This window comes from Phyllobates terribilis, unplaced genomic scaffold (genome assembly GCF_046119375.1).
Source record: "Phyllobates terribilis strain yellow unplaced genomic scaffold, ASM4611937v1 Scaffold_267__1_contigs__length_2608826, whole genome shotgun sequence".
Taxonomy (NCBI): domain Eukaryota; kingdom Metazoa; phylum Chordata; class Amphibia; order Anura; family Dendrobatidae; genus Phyllobates; species Phyllobates terribilis.
This window is the reverse complement of record NW_027363027.1, coordinates 1698547-1720057: the sequence shown is the minus strand read 5'-3', so window position 1 is coordinate 1720057 and position 21511 is coordinate 1698547.

Genomic DNA, 21511 nt, shown 5'->3' with positions numbered 1-21511 from the left:
ATGTCTAGGTGCCACTGAAGCACACAGACCCGCGTCCGGGTGCCACCTAAGCACACGGCCCCGCATCCGGGTGCCACTGAAGCACACGGCTTCACATACGAGTATCACCGAAGCACACGGCCCCGTGTTTGGGTGCCACCGAAGCACACAGACTTGCGTCCGTGTGCCACCGTAGCACTCTGCCCCGCCTCCAGGTGCCACCGAAGCACACGGCGCCACATAGGAGTGACACCGAAGCACACGGCCCCGTGTCTGGGCGCCGACGAAGCACACAGACACGCATCCATTTGCCACCGAAGCACATGGCCTTGCATCCGGGTGCCACCGAAGCACATGGCCCTGTGTCTAGGTGCCACCGAAGCACACAGACTCGCATCTGGGTGCCACCAAAGAATACAGCTCCATGTACGAGTACCCCTGAAGCACACAGCCTCATGTCTGGGTGCCACCGAAGCACACAGACCCGCGTCCGTGTATACCACCGAAGCACACAGACCCCAGTCTGGGTGCCACCGAAGCACATGGCCCCGTGTCTAGGTGTCACCGCAGCGCAAAGACCCGTGTCTGGGTGCCACCGAAGCACACAGACCCACGTTCCTGTGCCACCGTAGCATTCTGCCCCGTGTCCGTATGCCACCGAAGCACATGACCCCCTGAACAGGTACCACAGAAGCACACAGCCCTGCATAAGAGTGCGACCGTAGCACATGACCCCATGTCTAGGTGACACCAAAGCACACAGACCCGCGTTGGGGTGCCACCGAAGCACATAACCCCGTGTCTAGGTGCCACCGAAGCACACGGCTTCACATACGAGTACCACCGAAGCACATGGCCCTCGTCCGGGTGCCACCGAAGCACATGGTCCCGTGTCTAGGTGCCACCGAAGCACAAGGACCAGCATCTGGGTGCCACCGAAGCACACGGCTGCACGTACGAGTGCCCCTGAAGCACACGGCCTTGTGTCTAGGTGCCACCGAAGCACACAGACCCACGTTCATGTGCTACCGTAGCTTTCTGCCCCGCGTCCGTGTGCCCCTGAAGCACATGACCCCCTGAACAGGTGCCACCGAAGCACACAGCCCTGCATAAGAGTGAGACTGAAGCACATGACCCCATGTCTAGGTGACACCGAAGCACACAGACCCGCGTCCGGATGTTACCGAAGCACACAGGCCCGCAACCGGGTGCCACCGAAGCACACGGCTTCACATACGAGTACCACCGAAGCACTCGGCCCCGTGTCTGAATGCCACCGAAGTACACACACCTGCGTCTGTGAGCGACCAAAGCACGTGGCCCCTCGTCTGGGTGCTACCGAAGCACATGACCCCGTGTCTAGGTGCCACCGAAGCACACAGACCCGCGTCCGGGTGCCACCGAAGCACATGGCCCTGCTTCTCGGTGCTACCGAAGTACAAATACCGGCGTCCGGGTACCACCGAAGCACTCGGCTCCACATATGAGTGCCCCTGAAGCACACAGCTTCGAGTCTGGGTGCCACCGAAGCACACAGATTCGCGTCCGTGTACCACCATAGGACTCTGCCACGCATCTGGGTGCCACCAAAGCACACAATCCCCTGAATGGGTGCCACCGAAGCACAAAGCTCCACATACGATTGTCACCGAAGCACACAGCCCCGTGTCTGGGTGCCACCGAAGCACACAGACCCGCGTCCGTGTATACCACCGAAGCACACAGACCCCAGTCTGGGTGCCACCGAAGCACATGGCCCCATGTCTAGGTGTCACCGCAGCGCAAAGACCCGTGTCTGGGTGCCACCGAAGCACACAGACCCACGTTCCTGTGCCACCGTAGCATTCTGCCCCGTGTCCGTATGCCACCGAAGCACATGATCCCCTGAACAGGTGCCACAGAAGCACACAGTCCTGCATAAGAGTGCGACCGTAGCACATGACCCCATGTCTAGGTGACACCGAAGCACACAGACCCGCGTCGGGGTGCCACTGAAGCACATAACCCCGTGTCTAGGGGCCGCCGATGCACACGGCTTCACATACGAGTACCACCGATGCACATGGCCCTCGTCCGGGTGACACCGAAGCACATGGTCCCGTGTCTAGGTGCCACCGAAGCACACGGACCAGCATCTGGGTGCCACCGAAGCACACGGCTGCACGTACGAGTGCCCCTGAAGCACACGGCCTTGTGTCTAGGTGCCACCGAAGCACCCAGACCCACATTCATGTGCTACCGTAGCTTTCTGCCCCGCGTCCGTGTGCCACCGAAGCACATGACCCCCTGAAAAGGTGCCACTGAAGCACACAGCCCTGCATAAGAGTGCGACTGAAGCACATGACCCCATGTCTAGGTGCCACCGAAGCACACAGACCCGCGTCCGGGTGCTACCGAAGCACACGGGCCCGCGTCTGGGTGCCACCGAAGCACATAGCCCATGTCTAGGTGCCACTGAAGCACACAGACCCGCGTCCGGGTGCCACCGAAGCACACGGCCCCACGTCCGGAAGCCGCCAAAGCACACAGCCCACATACGGGTGCCACAGAAGCACACAGACACGAGTCCGGGTGCCACCGAAGCACACGGCCCCACGTCCGGGTGCCACCGAAGCACACGGTCCCTCATCCGGGTGCCGCCAAAGCACATGGCCCCGCATCTAGATGCCACCGAAGCACACAGACCCGCGTCCATGTGCCACCGAAGCACACGGCCCGGCTTCCGGGTGCCATCGAAGCACACAGCCCCACATACGAGTGCCACCGAAACCCACGCCCTGTGTCTGGGTGTCATCGAAGCACATGGCCCCAAATCTGGGTGCCACCAAATCACACAGACCCGCGTCCTTGTGCCACCGATGCACTCTGCCCCGCGTCCGGGTGCCACCGAAGCACATGGCACCATCTCTAGGTGCCACCATAGCACACATACCCGTGTCTGGGAGCCACCGAAGCACACAGACTAATGTCCATGTGCCACTGAAGCACATGGCCCCACGTCTGGGTGCCATCGAAGCACATGACCCCGCTTCTCAGTGCTACCGAAGCACAAAGAACAGCGTCCGCAAACCTCCGAAGTACACGGCTCCACGTACGAGGGCCCCTGTAGCACACGGCCTCGTGTCTGGGTGCCATCGAAGCACACGGCCCCACATATGAGTGCCACCGAAGCACACGGCCTTGTGTCTGGGTGCCACCGAAGCACATGGCCTGGTGTCTAGGTACCACCGAAGCACACGGTCCGGCATCCGTGTGCCACAGAAGCACATGATCCCACGTCTGGGAGCCACAGAAGCACAAGGCCCCGTGTTTGGGTGCCACTTAAGCACACGGCCCCGGTTACTGATGCCACCAAAGCACACGGTCCTGTATACGGATGCCACCGAAGCATTTGCCCACAAGTACGGGTGCCACCGAAGCACACAGCCCAGCATACGAGTGCCACCGAAGCACACGCCCCCGCGTCTGGGTGCCACTGCAGCACAAAGACTCGCTTCCGTGTGCCACTGAAGCAAGTGACCCCGCGTCCGGGTGACCCCGAAGCACATGGTCCCGTGTCTAGGTGCCACCGAAGCACACTAACCCGCGTTAGGGTGCCATCAAAGCACACGGCCTACCTGTACGGGTGCCACAGAAGCCCATGGCCCTGCGTCCGTGTGCCACCGAAGCACATGGCCCCGCTATTCGGCGCTACCGAAGCACAAACACCGGTGTCCGGGTACCACCGAAGCACACGGCTCCAAGTATCAATGCCCCTGAAGCACACGGCCTCGTGTCTGGGTGACACCGAAGCACACAGTCCCACATCCATGTGCCATCGAAGCACATGGCCCCATGTCTAGGTGCCACCAAAGCACACAGACTCGCGTCCGGGTGCCACCGAAGCACAAGGCCCCATGTCTGGATGCAAACGAAGCACACGGCTTCACATGCGAGTTCCACCAAAGCACAAGGCCCCGTGTCTGGGTGCCACCGAAGCACAGACCCACGTCCGTGTGCCACTGTAGCACTCTGCCCCGCCGCCGGGTGCCACCGAATCACACGGCCCCGTGTCTGGGTGCCACCGAAGCACACAGACCCGCATCCGTGTGCCATCGAAGCACATGACCTTGCGTCCGGGTGCCACCGAAGCACATGGCCCCATGTCTAGGTGCCACCGAAGCACACAGACCTGCATCCGGGTGCCGCCAAAGAATACAGTTCCATGCACGAGTGCCCCTGAAGCACACGGCCTCATGTCTGGGTGCCACCAAAGCACACAGACCCAAGTCCGTGTACCACCGAAGCACACAGTCCCTAGTCCGGGTGCCACCGAAGCACAGGGCCCCGTGTCTAGGTGCCACCGTAGCGCTTAGCCCGTGTCTGGGTGCCACCGAAGCACACAGACTAATGTCCATGTGCCACCGAAGAACATGGCCCCGTGTCCGGTTTCCACTGAAGCACATGGCCCTGCTTCTCGGTGCTACCGAAGCAGAAAGCCGGCGTCCGGGTGCCTCCGCAGTACACGGCTCCACGTACGAGTGCCCCTGAAGCACACGGTCTCGTGTCTAGCTGCCACCGAAGCACACAGACCCGTGTCCGTGTGCCACCGAAGCACATGGCCCAACTTCTTGGTGCTACCGAAGCACAAAGATCGGCATCCGGATACCACTGAAGTACACGGCTTCACGTACGAGTGCCCCTGAAGCACACGGCCTTGTGTCTGGGTGCAACCGGAACACACAGACCCGTGTCCGTGTGCCATTGAAGCACTCTGCCCCGCGTCCGGGTGCCACCGAAGCACATGGCCCCGTGTCTAGGTGCTACCGAAGCACACAAACCCGCATCCGGGTGCCACCGAATCACATCGCACCGCTTCTCGGTGCTACCGAAGCACAAAGCTTGGCGTCCAGGTACCACCAAAGAACACGGCTCCACGTACGAGTGCCCCTGAAGCACAAGGCTGTGCATCTAGGTGCCACCTAAGCACACAGACCCGCGTCCTTGTGCCACCGAAGCACATAGCCCCTCGTCCGGGTGCCACCGAAGCACACGACCCCCTGAATGGGTGTCACCTAAGCACACAGTGCCACATGAGTGCCATTGAAGCACACGCCCCCGTGTTTGGGTGCCACCGAAGCATACAGACCCCCGTTAATGTGCCAACGAAGCGCTCTGCCCCGAGTCCAGGTGCCACCGAAGCACATGGCTCCGTGTCTAGGTGCCACTGAAGCACACAGACCCACGTCTGTGTGCCAAATAAGCACAGGGCCCTGCGTATGGGTTCCACCGAAGCACATGGCTACCGCTTCTCGGTGCTACCGAAGCACAAAGACAGGCATCCGGGTACCTCCGAAGCACACGGCTCTACGTACGAGTGCCCATGAAGCACACGGCCCCTTTGAATGGGTGCCACCGAAGCACACAAACCTGCGTCCGGGTGCCACCGAAGCACACGACCTCCCTGTACAGGAGCCACTGAAGCACGCGGCCCCACATACGAGTGCCAACGAAGCACACAGACCCGTGTCTGGGTGTCACCGAAGCACACAGACTCGCGTCCGGGTGCCACCGAAGCACAAGGCCCCGCTTCTCAGTGCTACCGAAGCACAAAGACCGGCGTCTGGGTACCACCGAAGCACATGGCTCCGCATACGAGTGCCCCTGAAGCACAAGGCCTTGTATCTGCGTGCCACCGAAACACACAGACCCGCGTCCGTGTGCCACCGAAGCACTCTGACCCGCGTCTGGGCGCCACTGAAGCACATGGCCCGTGTCAAGGTGCCACCGAAGCACACAGACCCGTGTCCGTGTGCCACCGAAGCACATGGCCCAACTTCTCGGTGCTACCGAAGCACAAAGATCGGCATCCGGATACCACCGAAGTACACGGCTTCACGTACGAGTGCCCCTGAAGCACACGGCCTTGTGTCTGGGTGCAACCGAAACACACAGACCCGTGTCCGTGTGCCATCGAAGCACTCTGCCCCGCGTCCGGGTGCCACCGAAGCACATGGCCCCGTGTCTAGGTGCTACCGAAGCACACAGACCCGCGTCCGGGTGCCACCGAATCACATCGCCCCGCTTCTCGTTGCTACCGAAGCGCAAAGCATGGCGTCCAGGTACCACCAAAGAACACGGCTCCACGTACGAGTGCCCCTGAAGCACAAGGCCGCGCATCTAGGTGCCACATAAGCACACAGACCCGCGTCCTTGTGCCACCGAAGCACATAGCCCCTCGTCCGGGTGCCACCGAAGCACACGACCCCCTGAATGGGTGTCACCGAAGCACACAGTGCCACATGAGTGCCATTGAAGCACACGCCCCCGTGTTTGGGTGCCACCGAAGCATACAGACCCCCGTTAATGTGCCAACGAAGCACTCTGCCCCGTGTCCAGGTGCCACCGAAGCACATGGCTCCGTGTCTAGGTGCCACTGAAGCACACAGACCCACGTCTGTGTGCCAAATAAGCACAGGGCCCTGCGTATGGGTTCCACCGAAGCACATGGCTACCGCTTCTCGGTGCTACCGAAGCACAAAGACAGGCATCCGGGTACCTCCGAAGCACACGGCTCTACGTACGAGTGCCCATGAAGCACACGGCCCCGTTGAATGGGTGCCACCGAAGCACACAAACCTGCGTCCGGGTGCCACCGAAGCACACGACCTCCCTGTACAGGAGCCACTGAAGCACAGGGCCCCACATACGAGTGCCAACGAAGCACACAGACCCGTGTCTGGGTGGCACCGAAGCACACAGACTCGCGTCCGGGTGCCACCGAAGCACAAGGGCCCGCTTCTCAGTGCTACCGAAGCACAAACATCAGCGTCCGGGAACCACCAAAGAACACAACTCCACGTACGACTGCCCCTGAAGCACACAGCCTCGTGTCTAGGTGCCACCGAAGCACACAGACCTGCGTCCGTGTGCCACCGAACCACATGGCCCCTCGTTGGGGTGCCACCGAAGCACATGACCCCGTGTCTGGGTGCCACTAAAGCACCCAAACCCGCATCCGAGTGCCACCGAAGCACATGGCCCCGCTTCTCGGTGCAACGGAAGCACAAAGACCGGCGTCCGGGTACCAACGAAGCACACGGGTCCGCGTACAAGTGCCCCTGAAACACACGGTCTCGTGTGTGGGTGCCACCGTAGCATACAGACCCCTGTTCATGTGCCACCGAAGCACTCTGCCCCGCGTCCAGGTGCCACCGAAGCACATGGCTCCGTCTCTAGGTGCCACCGAAGCACACTGCTTCGCGTCCAGGTGCCAACGAAGCACACGACCCCATGTCTGGATGCAACTGAAGCACACAGACCCGTGTTCGGGTGCCACCGAAGCACACGGCCCTGCGTATAGGTACCACCGAAGCACACGGTCCGACGTCCGGTATCCACTGAAGCACATGGCCCTCCTTCTCGGTGCTCCCAAAGCACAAAGCCGGCGTCCGGGTACCTCTGCAGTACACGGCTGCACGTACGAGTGCCCCTGAAGCACACGGCCTCGTGTCTAGGTGCCACCGAAGCACACAGACCCGTGTCCGTGTGCCACCGAAGCACATGGCCCCTCTTCTCGGTGCTACCGAAGCACAAAGATCGGCGTCGGGGTACCTCTGAAGTACACGGCTTCACGTACGAGTGCCTCTGAAGCAAACGGCCTTGTGTCTGGGTGGAACCGAAATACAGACCCGCGTCCGGGTGCCACCGAAGCACATGGCCCCGTGCCTAGGTGCTACCGAAGCACACAGACCCGCGTCCGGGTGCCACCGAATCACATGGCCCCGCTTCTCGGTACTACCGAAGCACAAAGCTTGGCATCCAGGTACCACCGAAGAACACGGCTCCACGTACGAGTGCCCCTGAATCACAAGGCCGCGCATCTAGGTGCCACCTAAGCACACAAACCCGCGTCCTTGTGCCACCGAAGCACATGACCCCCTGAATGGGTGTCACCGAAGCACACAGCCACACATGAATGCCAATGAAGCACACGCTCCCGTGTCTGGGTGCCACCGAAGCACACAGACCCACGTCTGTGTGCCAAATAAGCACAGGGCCCTACGTACGGGTTCCACCGAAGCACATGGCTACCGATTCTCAGTGCTACCAAAGCACAAAGACCGTCGTCCGGGAACCTCCGAAGCACACGGCTCTAAAGACGAGTGCCCATGAAGAACACGGCCTCGTGTCTGGGTGCCACCGAAGCACACAGCCCCGTTGAATGGGTGCCACCGAAGCACACAAACCTGCGTCTGGGTGCCACCGAAGCACACGACCTCCCTGTACAGGTGCCGCCGAAGCACACGGCCCCACGTACGAGTGCCACCGAAGCACACAGATCAGCGTCCGGGTGCCACCGAAGCACAAGGCCCCGCATCTCGGTGCTACCGAAGCACAAAGACTGGCGTCTGAGTACCACTGAAGCACACGGCTCAGCGTACGAGTGCCCCTGAAGCACAAGGCCTTGTATCTGCATGCCACCGAAACACACAGACCCGTGTCCGTGTGCCATCGAAGCACACAAACCCGTGTCTGGGTGCCACCGAAGCACACAAACTCGCGTCCGAGTGCCACCGAAGCACATGGCCCCGCTTCTCAGTGCTACCGAAGCACAAAGACCGACGTCCGGATACCAACGAAGCACACGGGTCCGCGTACAAGTGCCCCTGAAACACACAGCCTCGTGTGTGGGTGCCACCGAAGCATACAGACCCCCGTTAATGTGCCAATGAAGCACTCTGGCCCGCGTCCAGGTGCCACCGAAGCACATGGCTCCGTGTCTAGGTGCCACCGAAGGACACAGCCTCGCATCCAGGTGCCACTGAAGCACACGGCCCACATACGAGGGCCACAGAAGCACATGGCCCCGTGTCTGGATGCAACTGAATCACACAGACCCGTGTTCCGGTGCCACCGAAGCACATGGCCCTGCATATAGGTACCACCGAAGCACACGGTCCGGAGTCTGGGTGCCACCGAAGCACATGAACCCACGTCTGGGAACCATAGAAGCACAAGGCCCCGCATATGGGTGCCACTGAAGCACGCGTCCGGGTGCCACCGAAGCACACGGCCCCGTGTTTGGGTGCCACTTAAGCACACGGCCCCGGTTACTGATGCCACCGAAGCAGACGGTCCTGTATACGGATGCCACCGAAGCATTTGCCCCCAAGTACGGGTGCCACCGAAGCACACAGACCAGCATAAGAGTGCCATCGAAGCACGTGACCCCGCGTCCGGGTGACCCCGAAGCACATGGTCCCGTGTCTAGGTGCCACCGAAGCACACAAACCCGCGTTAGGGTGCCATCAAAGCAGACGGCCTACCTGTACGAGTGCCACCGAAGCACATGGCCCCACATGCGAGTGCCACCGAAGCACAAGGACCCGTGTCTGGTTGACACCGAAGCACACTGACCCACATCCATGTGCCACAGAAGCACATGGCCCTGCGCCCGTGTGCCACCGAAGCACATGGCCCCGCTTATTGGTGCTACCGAAGCACAAACACCGGCGTCCGGGTACCACCGAAGCACACGGCTCCAAGTATGAATGTCCCTCATGTCTGGGTGACACCGAAGCACAGACCCACATCCATGTGCCATCGAAGCACATGGCCCCATGTCTAGGTGCCACCAAAGCACACAGACCCGCATCCGGGTGCCACCGAAGCACACGGCCCCGTGTCTGGGTGCCACCGAAGAACACGGCTTCACATGCTAGTACCACCAAAGCACACGGCCCCGTGTCTGGGTGCCACCAAAGCACACAGACCCGCATCCGTGTGCCACTGTAGCACTCTGCCCCACCTCCGGGTGCCACCGAAGCTCACGACCCCACATACAAGTGCCACCAAAGCACATGGCCCAGTGTCTGGGTGCCACCGAAGCACATGGCCCCAGGTCTAGGTGCCACCGAAGCAAACAGACCCGCATCCGGGTGCCACCAAAGAATACAGTTCCATGTACGAGTGCCCTTGAAGCACATGGCCTCACGTCTGTATGCCACCGAAACACACAGACCCATGTCTGTGTACCACCCAAGCACACAGACCACAGTCCGGGTGCCACCAAAGCACATGGCCCCGTGTCTAGGTGACACCGTAGTGCTTAGACCCGTGTCTGGGTGCCACCGAAGCACACAGACCAATGTCCATGTGCCACCGAAGCACATGGCCCCGCATCCGCTTTCCACTGAAGCACATGGTCTTGCTTCTCAGTGCTACTGAAGCACAAAGCCGGCGTCCGGGTACATCCGCAGTACACGGCTCCACGTACGAGTGCCCCTGAAACACACGGCCTCGTGTCTAGCTGCCACCGAAGCACACAGACCCGTGTCCGTGTGCTATCGAAGCACATGGCCACGCTTCTCGGTGCTACCGAAGCACAAAGATCGGCGTCTGGGTACCTCCGAAGTACACGGCTTCACCTATGAGTGCCCCTGAAGCACACGGCCTTGTGTCTGGGTGCAACCGAAACACACAGACCAGTGTCCATGTGCCACCGAATCACACCGCCCCGCTTCTCGTTGCTACCGAAGCACAAAGCTTGGCGTCCAGGTACCACCGAAGAACACGGCTCCACGTACGAGTGCACCTGAAGCACAAGGCCACACATCTAGGTGCCACGTAAGCACGCAGACCCGCGTCCTTGTGCCACCGAAGCACATAGCCGCTCGTCCGGGTGCCACCGAAGTACACGACCCCTTGAATGGGTGTCACCGAAGCACACAGCCCCACATGAGTGCCATTGAAGCACAGAGCCCTGCGTACGGGTTCCACTGAAGCACATGGCTACCGCTTCTCGGTGCTACCGAAGCACAAAGACCGGCGTCCGGGTACCTCCGAAGCACACGGCTCTACGTACGAGTGCCCATGAAGCACACGGCCCCGTTGAATGGGTGTCATCGAAGCACACAAACTTGCGTCCGTGTGCCACCGAAGCACACGACCTCCCTGTACAGCTGCCACCGAAGCACACGGCCCCATGTACGAGTGCCACCGAAGCATACAGACCCGTGTCTGGGTGCCACCGAAGCACACAGACTCGCGTCCGGGTGCCACCGAAGCACAAGGCCCCGCTTCTCGGTGCTACCGAAGCACAAAGACCGGCGTCCGGGTGCCACCGAAGCACACGGCCCCGTGTTTGGGTGCCACTTAAGCACACGGCCCCGGTTACTGATGCCACTGAAGCACACGGTCCTGCGTACAGATGCCACCGAAGCATTTGCCACCAAGTACAGGTGCCACCGAAGCACATGGCCCTGCGTCTGGGTGCCACCGAAGCACACGGTCCCGCATACGGATGCCACCAAAGCACATAGCCCTGCGTACGGGTGTCACCGAAGCACACAGTCCAGCTTCTCAGCGCCACCGAAACACACGGCCTGGCATCCGGGTGCCACCTAAGCACATGGCCCCACATATGGGTGCCACGAAGCACATGGCCGTGCATCCAGGTGCCACCGAAGCACACGGCCCTGTGTCCGGGTGCCTACAAAGAACAAGCCCCGTGTACCGGTGCCACCGAAGCACAGGGCTCCATATCTGAGTGCCCCAAAGCATACGGTCCTGTGTCCAGGTGCCACTGAAGCACAAGACCCGACGTCCACGTGCCACTGAAGCACAAGGCCCGATGTCTGGATGTCGCTGAAGCACACGGCGCGGCATTTATTTGCCATCAAAGCACATGCATCAGCTTCCGCATTCCAGTGAAGCACCAGGCCCGACATCCACATGCCACCGACGCACATGGACCGATGTCCGTGTGACACCAAAGCATCTACTGGTACAGAATATAATATCATGATATAGGTCATCTACGTATATAAGAATATATATATTCCTCCTATACCCTGTTTACAATGCTTTTGTTGGACAGAAAAAATGCATCAACAATTTGATTAGTAATGTAATAATAGCAATGGAGAACAGATGGGCATGTTAGCATTTATACTGGATTCCTGACAGATGCCACACAGACTAATGATTAGATTTGTTAATCCAAGGGAAATACACTATTGTGTTTCTGTTGACTTGTTATGTATGAGCATTTATGTTACTGGTCAAGGGCAGACCAGTATTTGTATAACCCTGATTGTTGTCTTCTATTAGTCTGTGGAACAATTAATGTTGATTACGCTTTGTGTGGACACTGTGGCTTGTTGACTCCCAAGACAGGAGGACAAACTATGCAAATTCATTAAATGCTCAAACATTGAGACCTGAGCGCTGCCCTTTCCCCCAAACCTGTGAATGTGTACTTGCATGGAGAACTGTGACTATTTTAAAGGACATGTGCTTCTGTAGGAGAGACATGGGACAGAGATTGAAAGAGACTTGGAACATCAGCTTGGTAGTATGGCTTTACCTAAAGAGACACAGATTTGGATTCTACATGATTCTAGCCTAAGGGTACATAGCCCTGACTGGAAAGATACGGATCTGCTCCACTAACCATCAGAGAGCCCATGGATACATTTGTGGAGACCAGGTTGGGACGATGAAGTCACCTGGCTCCATGGATATGTTGTTTGGGGTTGCCAGGAGGGACCCATTGGTCGCCTGGAACTCATGGAGACATTCATAAAAGCCAGATTGGGACTCACCAGTTATCTGGCCCCATGGAAACTCTCGGAGACGCCAGGGTGGGACCCTCAGGTCTCTTGACATTGTACCTTGAAGTGCCCATGAAGAACACGGCCTCGTGTCTGGGTGCCACCGAAGCACACGGCCCCGTTGAATGGGTGCCACCGAAGCACACAAACCTGCGTCCGGGTGCCACCGAAGCACACGACCTCCCTGTACAGGTGCCACCGAAGCACACGGCCCCACGTACGAGTGCCACCGAAGCACACAGATCAGCGTCCGGGTGCCACCGAAGCACAAGGCCCCGCATCTCGGTGCTACCGAAGCACAAAGACTGGCGTCTGGGTACCACCGAAGCACACGGCTCCGCGTACGAGTGCCCCTGAAGCACAAGGCCTTGTATCTGCGTGCCACCGAAACACACAGACCCATGTCCTTGTGCCACCGAAGCACACAGACCCGTGTCTGGGTGCCACCGAAGCACACAAACTCGCGTCCGAGTGCCACCGAAGCACATGGCCCCGCTTCTCAGTGCTACCGAAGCACAAAGACCGACGTCCGGGTACCAACGAAGCACACGGGTCCGCGTACAAGTGCCCCTGAAACACACGGCCTCGTGTGTGGGTGCCACCGAAGCATACAGACCCCCGTTAATGTGCCAACGAAGCACTCTGCCCCGCGTCCAGGTGCCACCGAAGCACATGGCTCCGTGTCTAGGTGCCACCGAAGGACACAGCCTCGCGTCCAGGTGCCACTGAAGCACACGGCCCACATACGAGGGCCACGGAAGCACATGGCCCCGTGTCTGGATGCAACTGAATCACACAGACCCGTGTTCCGGTGCCACCGAAGCACATGGCCCTGCGTATAGGTACCACCGAAGCACACGGTCCGGAGTCTGGGTGCCACCGAAGCACATGAACCCACGTCTGGGAACCATAGAAGCACAAGGCCCCGCATACGGGTGCCACTGAAGCACGCGTCCGGGTGCCACCGAAGCACACGGCCCCGTGTTTGGGTGCCACTTAAGCACACGGCCCCGGTTACTGATGCCACCGAAGCACACGGTCCTGTATACGGATGCCACCGAAGCATTTGCCCCCAAGTACGGGTGCCACCGAAGCACACAGACCAGCATAAGAGTGCCACCGAAGCACGTGACCCCGCGTTCGGGTGACCCCAAAGCACATGGTCCCGTGTCTAGGTGCCACCGAAGCACACAAACCCGCGTTAGGGTGCCATCAAAGCAGACGGCCTACCTGTACGGGTGCCACCGAAGCACATGGCCCCACATGCGAGTGCCACCGAAGCACAAGGACCCGTGTCTGGTTGACACCGAAGCACACTGACCCACATCCATGTGCCACAGAAGCACATGGCCCTGCGCCCGTGTGCCACCGAAGCACATGGCCCCGCTTATTGGTGCTACCGAAGCACAAACACCGGCGTCCGGGTACCACCGAAGCACACGGCTCCAAGTATGAATGTCCCTCATGTCTGGGTGACACCGAAGCACAGACCCACATCCATGTGCCATCGAAGCACATGGCCCCATGTCTAGGTGCCACCAAAGCACACAGACCCGCATCCGGGTGCCACCGAAGCACACGGCCCCGTGTCCGGGTGCCACCGAAGAACACGGCTTCACATGCTAGTACCACCAAAGCACACGGCCCCGTGTCTGGGTGCCACCGAAGCACACAGACCCGCATCCGTGTGCCACTGTAGCACTCTGCCCCACCTCCGGGTGCCACCGAAGCTCACGACCCCACATAAAAGTGCCACCGAAGCACACGGCCCAGTGTCTGGGTGCCACCGAAGCACATGGCCCCATGTCTAGGTGCCACCGAAGCAAACAGACCCGCATCCGGGTGCCACCAAAGAATACAGTTCCATGTACGAGTGCCCTTGAAGCACACAACCTCACGTCTGTATGCCACCGAAGCACACAGACCCATGTCTGTGTACCACCCAAGCACACAGACCACAGTCCGGATGCCACCAAAGCACATGGCCCCATGTCTAGGTGCCACCGTAGCGCTTAGACCCGTGTCTGGGTGCCACCGAAGCACACAGACCAATGTCCATGTGCCACCGAAGCACATGGCCCCGCGTCCGCTTTCCACTGAAGCACATGGTCTTGCTTCTCAGTGCTACTGAAGCACAAAGCCGGACTACTAACTTCCTAAGCTTGCCGCTACCTTCTCTATGTGGGGGTCCGCCAGTAGCCGGGGCCAACTGATTGAGGTAGTTGACCCTGGAAGTCTCAAAGTCGCAGCTGTTCTATCCCAGGAGCGGAAGGGTGAGACTGTGTAATGTTGTACCGTCTTGGGTATTTGCTGGGACTGTTTTATGTGTTTATTGTCCTATTTTGTGGTTCAATAAAGTATTGCCATGCTATTTTACCCTCACCCCTGTGTTGTCTGAGTAGCATTACGCCCACTGAAGACCCCGGAACTTCACACCATACATTAAATGTTGGATAACAGTTGCTTAACTCCTTAAATGCCGTGATGAAAAACAAGCATGGTATATAAGTTGATAGACATAGGGAGGAGCTCCTTTTCTCTCAGTATCTCTAAAATGCGCAATAATGGAGTATTCAGAAGTAGAAAAAAAATAAAGTGAAAACCACAAAAATAACTTTTTTTACATTAAAACGTGTTTTGACAAAAAAATCACAAACAAAAAAATATAAACCTACGGTAATTTATATTGCAGCATCTGTAACTACACAAACTATAAAGCCATCACATTATTTATCCTGACTGAAAAATGGCATAATAATAATAACACCACAATTGCTATTATTGATCATTTTGGCCTCACCCTAAAAAAAAATCCACCAGAATATATTACCTATACTGCATTATAAACTCTGTACAGTTATATAAATAACCAAATGGAAAAGTTCATACCAGTCATCACTCCCCATAGATGAAGCGGAGAACGCTCTGGTGGTCTGCATCAGATCCGGAAGTGATGATTTCGCCATCCGGATGTTACTTGATCTCTGATTCACTGCACAGGTCAGGAAAGATCTAATGACACACTGGTTCAGACGCCTGTCCGGCCAATCTCAGGCTTCAGCATCGGTCACATCTGGGCGGCTTAGTCATCGTTTCTATCTAGAGTGAGTATAGCAGGGGGACGCACATTTGTTTGTTATTTTTAAAAGATCAATGCCAAAGAAAAAATATTGGATAACTCATTTAAAAGTAAAATAATGGTAGCTCTCAGAAAATGTAGACAGAAAAAATATTTTTATTTTTACAAAGTGATTTTATTGAGCAAAGCTTGAAAGCTTCAAAACCTTCTAAATTAGGTAAAGTGCTAAAAATAAAATAAATAACATTTTTTTTTTTACAAAATGCAGCTTTTTTTTGTTCATCTTTCCTACAAATAAATGGAATTAAAAAGTGATCAAAATGTTGTCTGTACCCTAAAATAGTACCACTGAGAGCTATAGATTGTTCTGGAAAATTTAAGCCCTCGTATAGCTTTGTCAACAGAAAAATTAACAAGTTATTGCTCTTAAAATATGGCAATATAAAATCAAATATATTCTTTTTCCCTTTCCAGATTTCTGACGCACTTGTACGACGTACATGGGGTGATTGTGTACGTGGCCCACTCGTTACAGGGTGGGTGCTGGCTGCGTTATACAGATGGCACCGGCCTCTAAACCGCACCTGCTGAAAATAGCACCGATTGTTACTGTCAATTTATGATAGCGGCATTTAAATAGTTTTTCACCATGTGGAGAAAAACTATGGACGACTATTTCTACCAGCCCCCACCACGCACAATAGAATAGTGGGGGCTACTGGATTTGACATTGTTCAATATCTCCAAACAAATTACAAAACATTTGCATGCTGAAATCCCCTAAAGGAAAAATATATAAGTTAAAAAAATAAAGAGATATTGAAAGAATAAAAAAATTAAAAACTCAAATCATACCCTCGTCTCCTCGTTTTCAGAAAAGAAATGTAAAATAAATAAATAAATAAATATATGTATATATATATATAGGAAACATATACTGGAACAGCACCATTTCACATTCACTCACGGTGGGTGCCAGGCTTCCAAGCAACCTGTCCAAATTGCATCTGAATAGAAAAATGTAAGAAGACAGCACTCCAGATATATTACATTTTTAGAAAAAATGGACTTTATTGAGCGCAAATGGCGACGTTTCGGTTCATAGAACTTTTCTCAAGCCTTGAATTTATCTGTAGTGCTGCCTTATTATATTTTATATATATATATATATATATATATATATATATATATATACACATGTATATATATAAAAGCACATTTGGTAATGTTGCATTTGTAACACATATGATAAACGCTGTAAAGAAAAAAAAATGTTAAAAGCCCCAAAAATTGGAATAAAAAGCAATCAACAAGCCGTAAGCAGCCCCCCTTGGTATTACTAAAACCAATAGCTGATGCTGGAAAAAAACAAGTCTTCATACAGCTCAAAAAAATGAATTGGTCTCTGAAAATGGCGACACAAGGCAATTTATTTTTACAAGATTCTGACTTTCTTAACCCCCATCTCCCTGTCTTTGACGCGGGCAAGCTGAGCCTATATTTTTGACAGCAGATGATGGCTGTGTTATTCAGCCATCACTTGCCTCTAACAGCTGCGAATGGAGCAGAGCTCCGCCCATAGCTATTAACCATCTAAATGCTGCTGTCATTCTGTGACAGCGCCATTAACAGCACGGTCTGGGGAAGAGCTCTTCTTACTGCGCACTGACATCACCGCGATGTGATCGTGAGGCGCCAGGTTGCCATGACAGCTGGGGTCTACTGAAGACCCCAGTTGCTCGCAAGTACTGACAGTACTCCGGTGAACGCCAGATTCTAGTTGGCGTTCATAGGAGATCGGAGACAGTGATTTTTTTCTATATACAGCAATATAGCGGCATTGCTGTATAAAGTACAAGCGATCAGAAGATCAGACTAACAATTACAATGAAAAGAAAAAAATATTTAAAAAAAAAAATAAAAAAAAATAAAAGTTCCAATCACCCTCCTTTTCCCTCATTAAAAATAAATAAAAAAAAATCAAAATTTACACATAGTGTGGTATCGTGATTTCTGTATCAAAATATAAAATGAATTAATCTGATCAGTAACGGCGTAATGAGAAAAAAATGCAACATGAGGCGATGGAAACATCATATGTACCCCAAAATTGTATCAATAAAAACATCAGCTCAGGGCGCAAAAAGCGAATCCCTCGCACAGCCCCATCCACCAACACTTGGAAACCTATCGCGTCTCAAAAAATGACAACACAAGGGATTTTTTTTTTTTTTACAAATTTCTGATTTGTTTTCTACACTTAAAGGAAAAAACGATGTATGTTTGGTATTGGTGAAATGGTACTGCCCCGGGAATCATATTGTCAGGACATTGTGACCATATAATGAACGCTGTATATAATAAATACTGAGTTGGGGGATTGCGCTTTTTTCACTGCAGTTGGAATTTATCAGAAGATAAAATGGTGACATTCAATAGCAGAACTCGTCCCCAATAAACAAGTCGTCATACGGCGATATCAGCGGAAACATCAGAAAGTGACGGGAAGAAGGGAGGAGAACAGCGAAAACGCAAGAACTGATAATCGCCGGGAAGTGAAGGGGAAGCAGGAAATTCTACTAATCAGTTTGGTAACAGCCGCCATCATGCCACCGGAGAACCAGCACCGGACATTATTACCGGCCAATAAACCCCCAAACACAACGATCTGTTATTATTCCTTTATTCCTCGGCCCCTGGATGCAGATTATATGGACAAGTGACTGGAGCCATTAATAAGAGGAGATCACTCAGCAGATAACGAGCCGCCGTACGGATCCACCGACAGAAGAAGGAAAAGTGATGGAGGAGACATAACAGGGCGGAAATCAGAGCTGTCAGGAAGGGGTTAAAGGGCATTTATTCCATTAGTAGGAATATGGTATCTATAGATTTGGTGTCAGCTGAATCCCCCAGAATAACCCAGCAGTGCAGAGACCCCCATCCTCCATGTATGTATGTACACTGCTATCTATAGACACACATACATCCACAATGCCCACAGCTCGTACATCGCACAGCCTCAGCCGGGGGCTCCACCACCCGGCAGCACAGACCCCGCTCACCACCTCAGACCCCCGGGGTGAGCGCTCATATCGCTGCTGGCTCTGCTCCTCCGTCCTCAGCAATTTGGTGACATCCGCGGTGATGGGAACACTGCGCGCAGGGCGTGGCTTCTCACTGTAACAGACACTGACGTGTTGTCATGGAGAACTCAGGGGCGTGGTCTCTATAATGGGCGGAGTCTCCTGGGAATGGGCGGGGCCTCCGGTTTATAGTGTTCCGCACATAATAGGAAGTAGCAGCAGTGCATGCTGGTCTATACGGTGTAAGATCCGTCCTGCTGCTGCTGCTCGGGGAAGATGGAGAGGGACAGAGAGCAAAAGGACAGATCTGTGAGAGGAGAGAGAGATGAGAATCTGTGTGAGAGGGAAGATCATGGGGGCAGTCTGTAATAGTGGGGGGACTATGAGGAGCCTGCTGTATGAGAGGGGACTATGGGGAACAGGCTGTGTGAGAGGGAGCTATGGGGAAAGTGGGGGGCTATGAGGAGCTGGCTGTATGAGAGGGAGCTATGGGGAAAGTGGGGGGACTATGAGGAGCTGGCTGTATGAGAGGGGAGTATGGGGAGCAGGCTGTATGAGAGGGGAGTATGGGGAAAGTGGGGAGCTATGAGGAGCTGGCTGTATGAGAGGGGACCGTGGGGAAAGTGGGGGGCTATGAGGAGCTGGCTGTATGAGAGGGGAGTATGGGGAAAGTGGGGGGACTATGGGGAACAGGCTGTATGAGAGGGAGCTATGGGGAAAGTGGGGGGCTATGAGGAGCTGGCTGTATGAGAGGGGAGTATGGGGAGCAGGCTGTATGAGAGGGGAGTGTGGGGAGCTATGAGGAGCTGGCTGTATGAGAGGGGAGTATGGGGAAAGTGGGGGGACTATGGGGAACAGGCTGTATGAGAGGGGACTATGGGGAAAGTGGGGGGCTATGAGGAGCTGGCTGTATGAGAGGGGAGTATGGGGAAAGTGGGGGGACTATGGGGAACAGGCTTTATGAGAGGGGAGTATGGGGAAAGTGGGGGGCTATGAGGAGCAGGCTGTATGAGAGGGGACTATGGGGAAAGTGGGGGGCTATGAGGAGCAGGCTGTATGAGAGGGGAGTATGGGGAAAGTGGGGGGCTATGAGGAACAGGCTGTATGAGAGGGGAGTATGGGGAAAGTGGGGGGCTATGAGGAGCAGGCTGTATGAGAGGGGACTATGGGGAAAGTGGGGGGCTATGAGGAGCAGGCTGTATGAGAGGGGAGTATGGGGAAAGTGGGGGGACTATGAGGAGCCTGCTGTATGAGAGGGGACTATGGGGAACAGGCTGTATGAGAGGGAGCTATGGGGAAAGTGGGGGGCTATGAGGAGCTGGCTGTATGAGAGGAGACTATGGAGAAAGTGGGGGGACTATGAGGAGCAGGCTGTATGAGAGGAAAGTGGGGGGACGATGAGCATCAGGCTGTATGAGAGGGGACTATGGGGAAAGTGGGGGGACTATGAGGAGCATGCTGTATGAGCGGGGACTGTGGGGGGACTACGAGGAGCAGGCTGTATGAGAGGGGACTATGGGGAGCAGGCTGTATGAGAGGGGACTATGGAGAAAGTGGGGGGACTGCGAGAAGCAGGCTGTATGAGAGGGGACTACGAGGAGCAGGCTGTATGAGAGGGGACTATGGGGAGCAGGCTGTATGAGAGGGGACTATGGAGAAAGTGGGGGGACTACGAGAAGCAGGCTGTATGAGAGGAGACTATGGAGAAAGTGGGGGGACTATGAGGAGCAGGCTGTATGAGAGGAAAGTGGGGGGACGATGAGCATCAGGCTGTATGAGAGGGGACTATGGGGAAAGTGGGGGGACTATGAGGAGCATGCTGTATGAGAGGGGACTATGGGGAACAGGTATGAGAGGGAGCTATGGGGAAAGTGGGGGGCTATGAGGAGCTGGCTGCATGAGAGGGGAGTATGGGGAAAGTGGGGGGACTATGGGGAACAGGCTGTATGAGAGGGGACTATGGAGAGCAGGCTGTATGAGAGGGAGCTATGGGGAAAGTGGGGGGACTATGGGGAACAGGCTGTATGAGAGGGGAGTATGGGGAGCAGGTTGTATGAGAGGGGACTATGGGGAACAGGCTGTATGAGAGGGAGCTATGGGGAAAGTGGGGGACTATGAGGAGCTGGCTGTATGAGAGGGGACTATGGGGGGCAGGCTGTATGAGAGGGGACTATGGAGAAAGTGGGGGACTATGAGGAGCAGGCTGTATGAGAGGGGACTATGGGGAGCAGGCTGTATGAGAGGAGACTATGGAGAAAGTGGGGGACTCTGAGGAGCAGGTTGTATGAGAAGGGACTATGGAGAAAGTGGGTGACTATGTGGCGCAGGCTGTATGAGAGGAGACTATGGAGAAAGTGAGGGACTCTGAGGAGCAGGCTGTATGAGAGGGGAATATGGAGAAAGTGGGTGACTATGTGGCGCAGGCTGTATGAGATGGGACTATGGGGAAAGAGGGGTGACTATTGGGAGCTGGCTGTATGAGAGGGAGCTATGGGGAAAGTGGGGGGCTATGAGGAGCTGGCTGTATGAGAGGGGACTGTGGGGAGACTACGAGGAGCAGGCTGTATGAGAGGGGACTATGGGGAGCAGGCTGTATGAGAGGGGACTATGGAGAAAGTGGGGGGACTATGAGGTGCAGGCTGTATGAGAGGAAAGTGGGGGGACGATGAGCATCAGGCTGTATGAGAGGGGACTATGGGGAAAGTGGGGGGACTATGAGTAGCAGGCTAAATGAGAGGAGACTGTGGAGAAATTGTGGAGACTATGAGGAG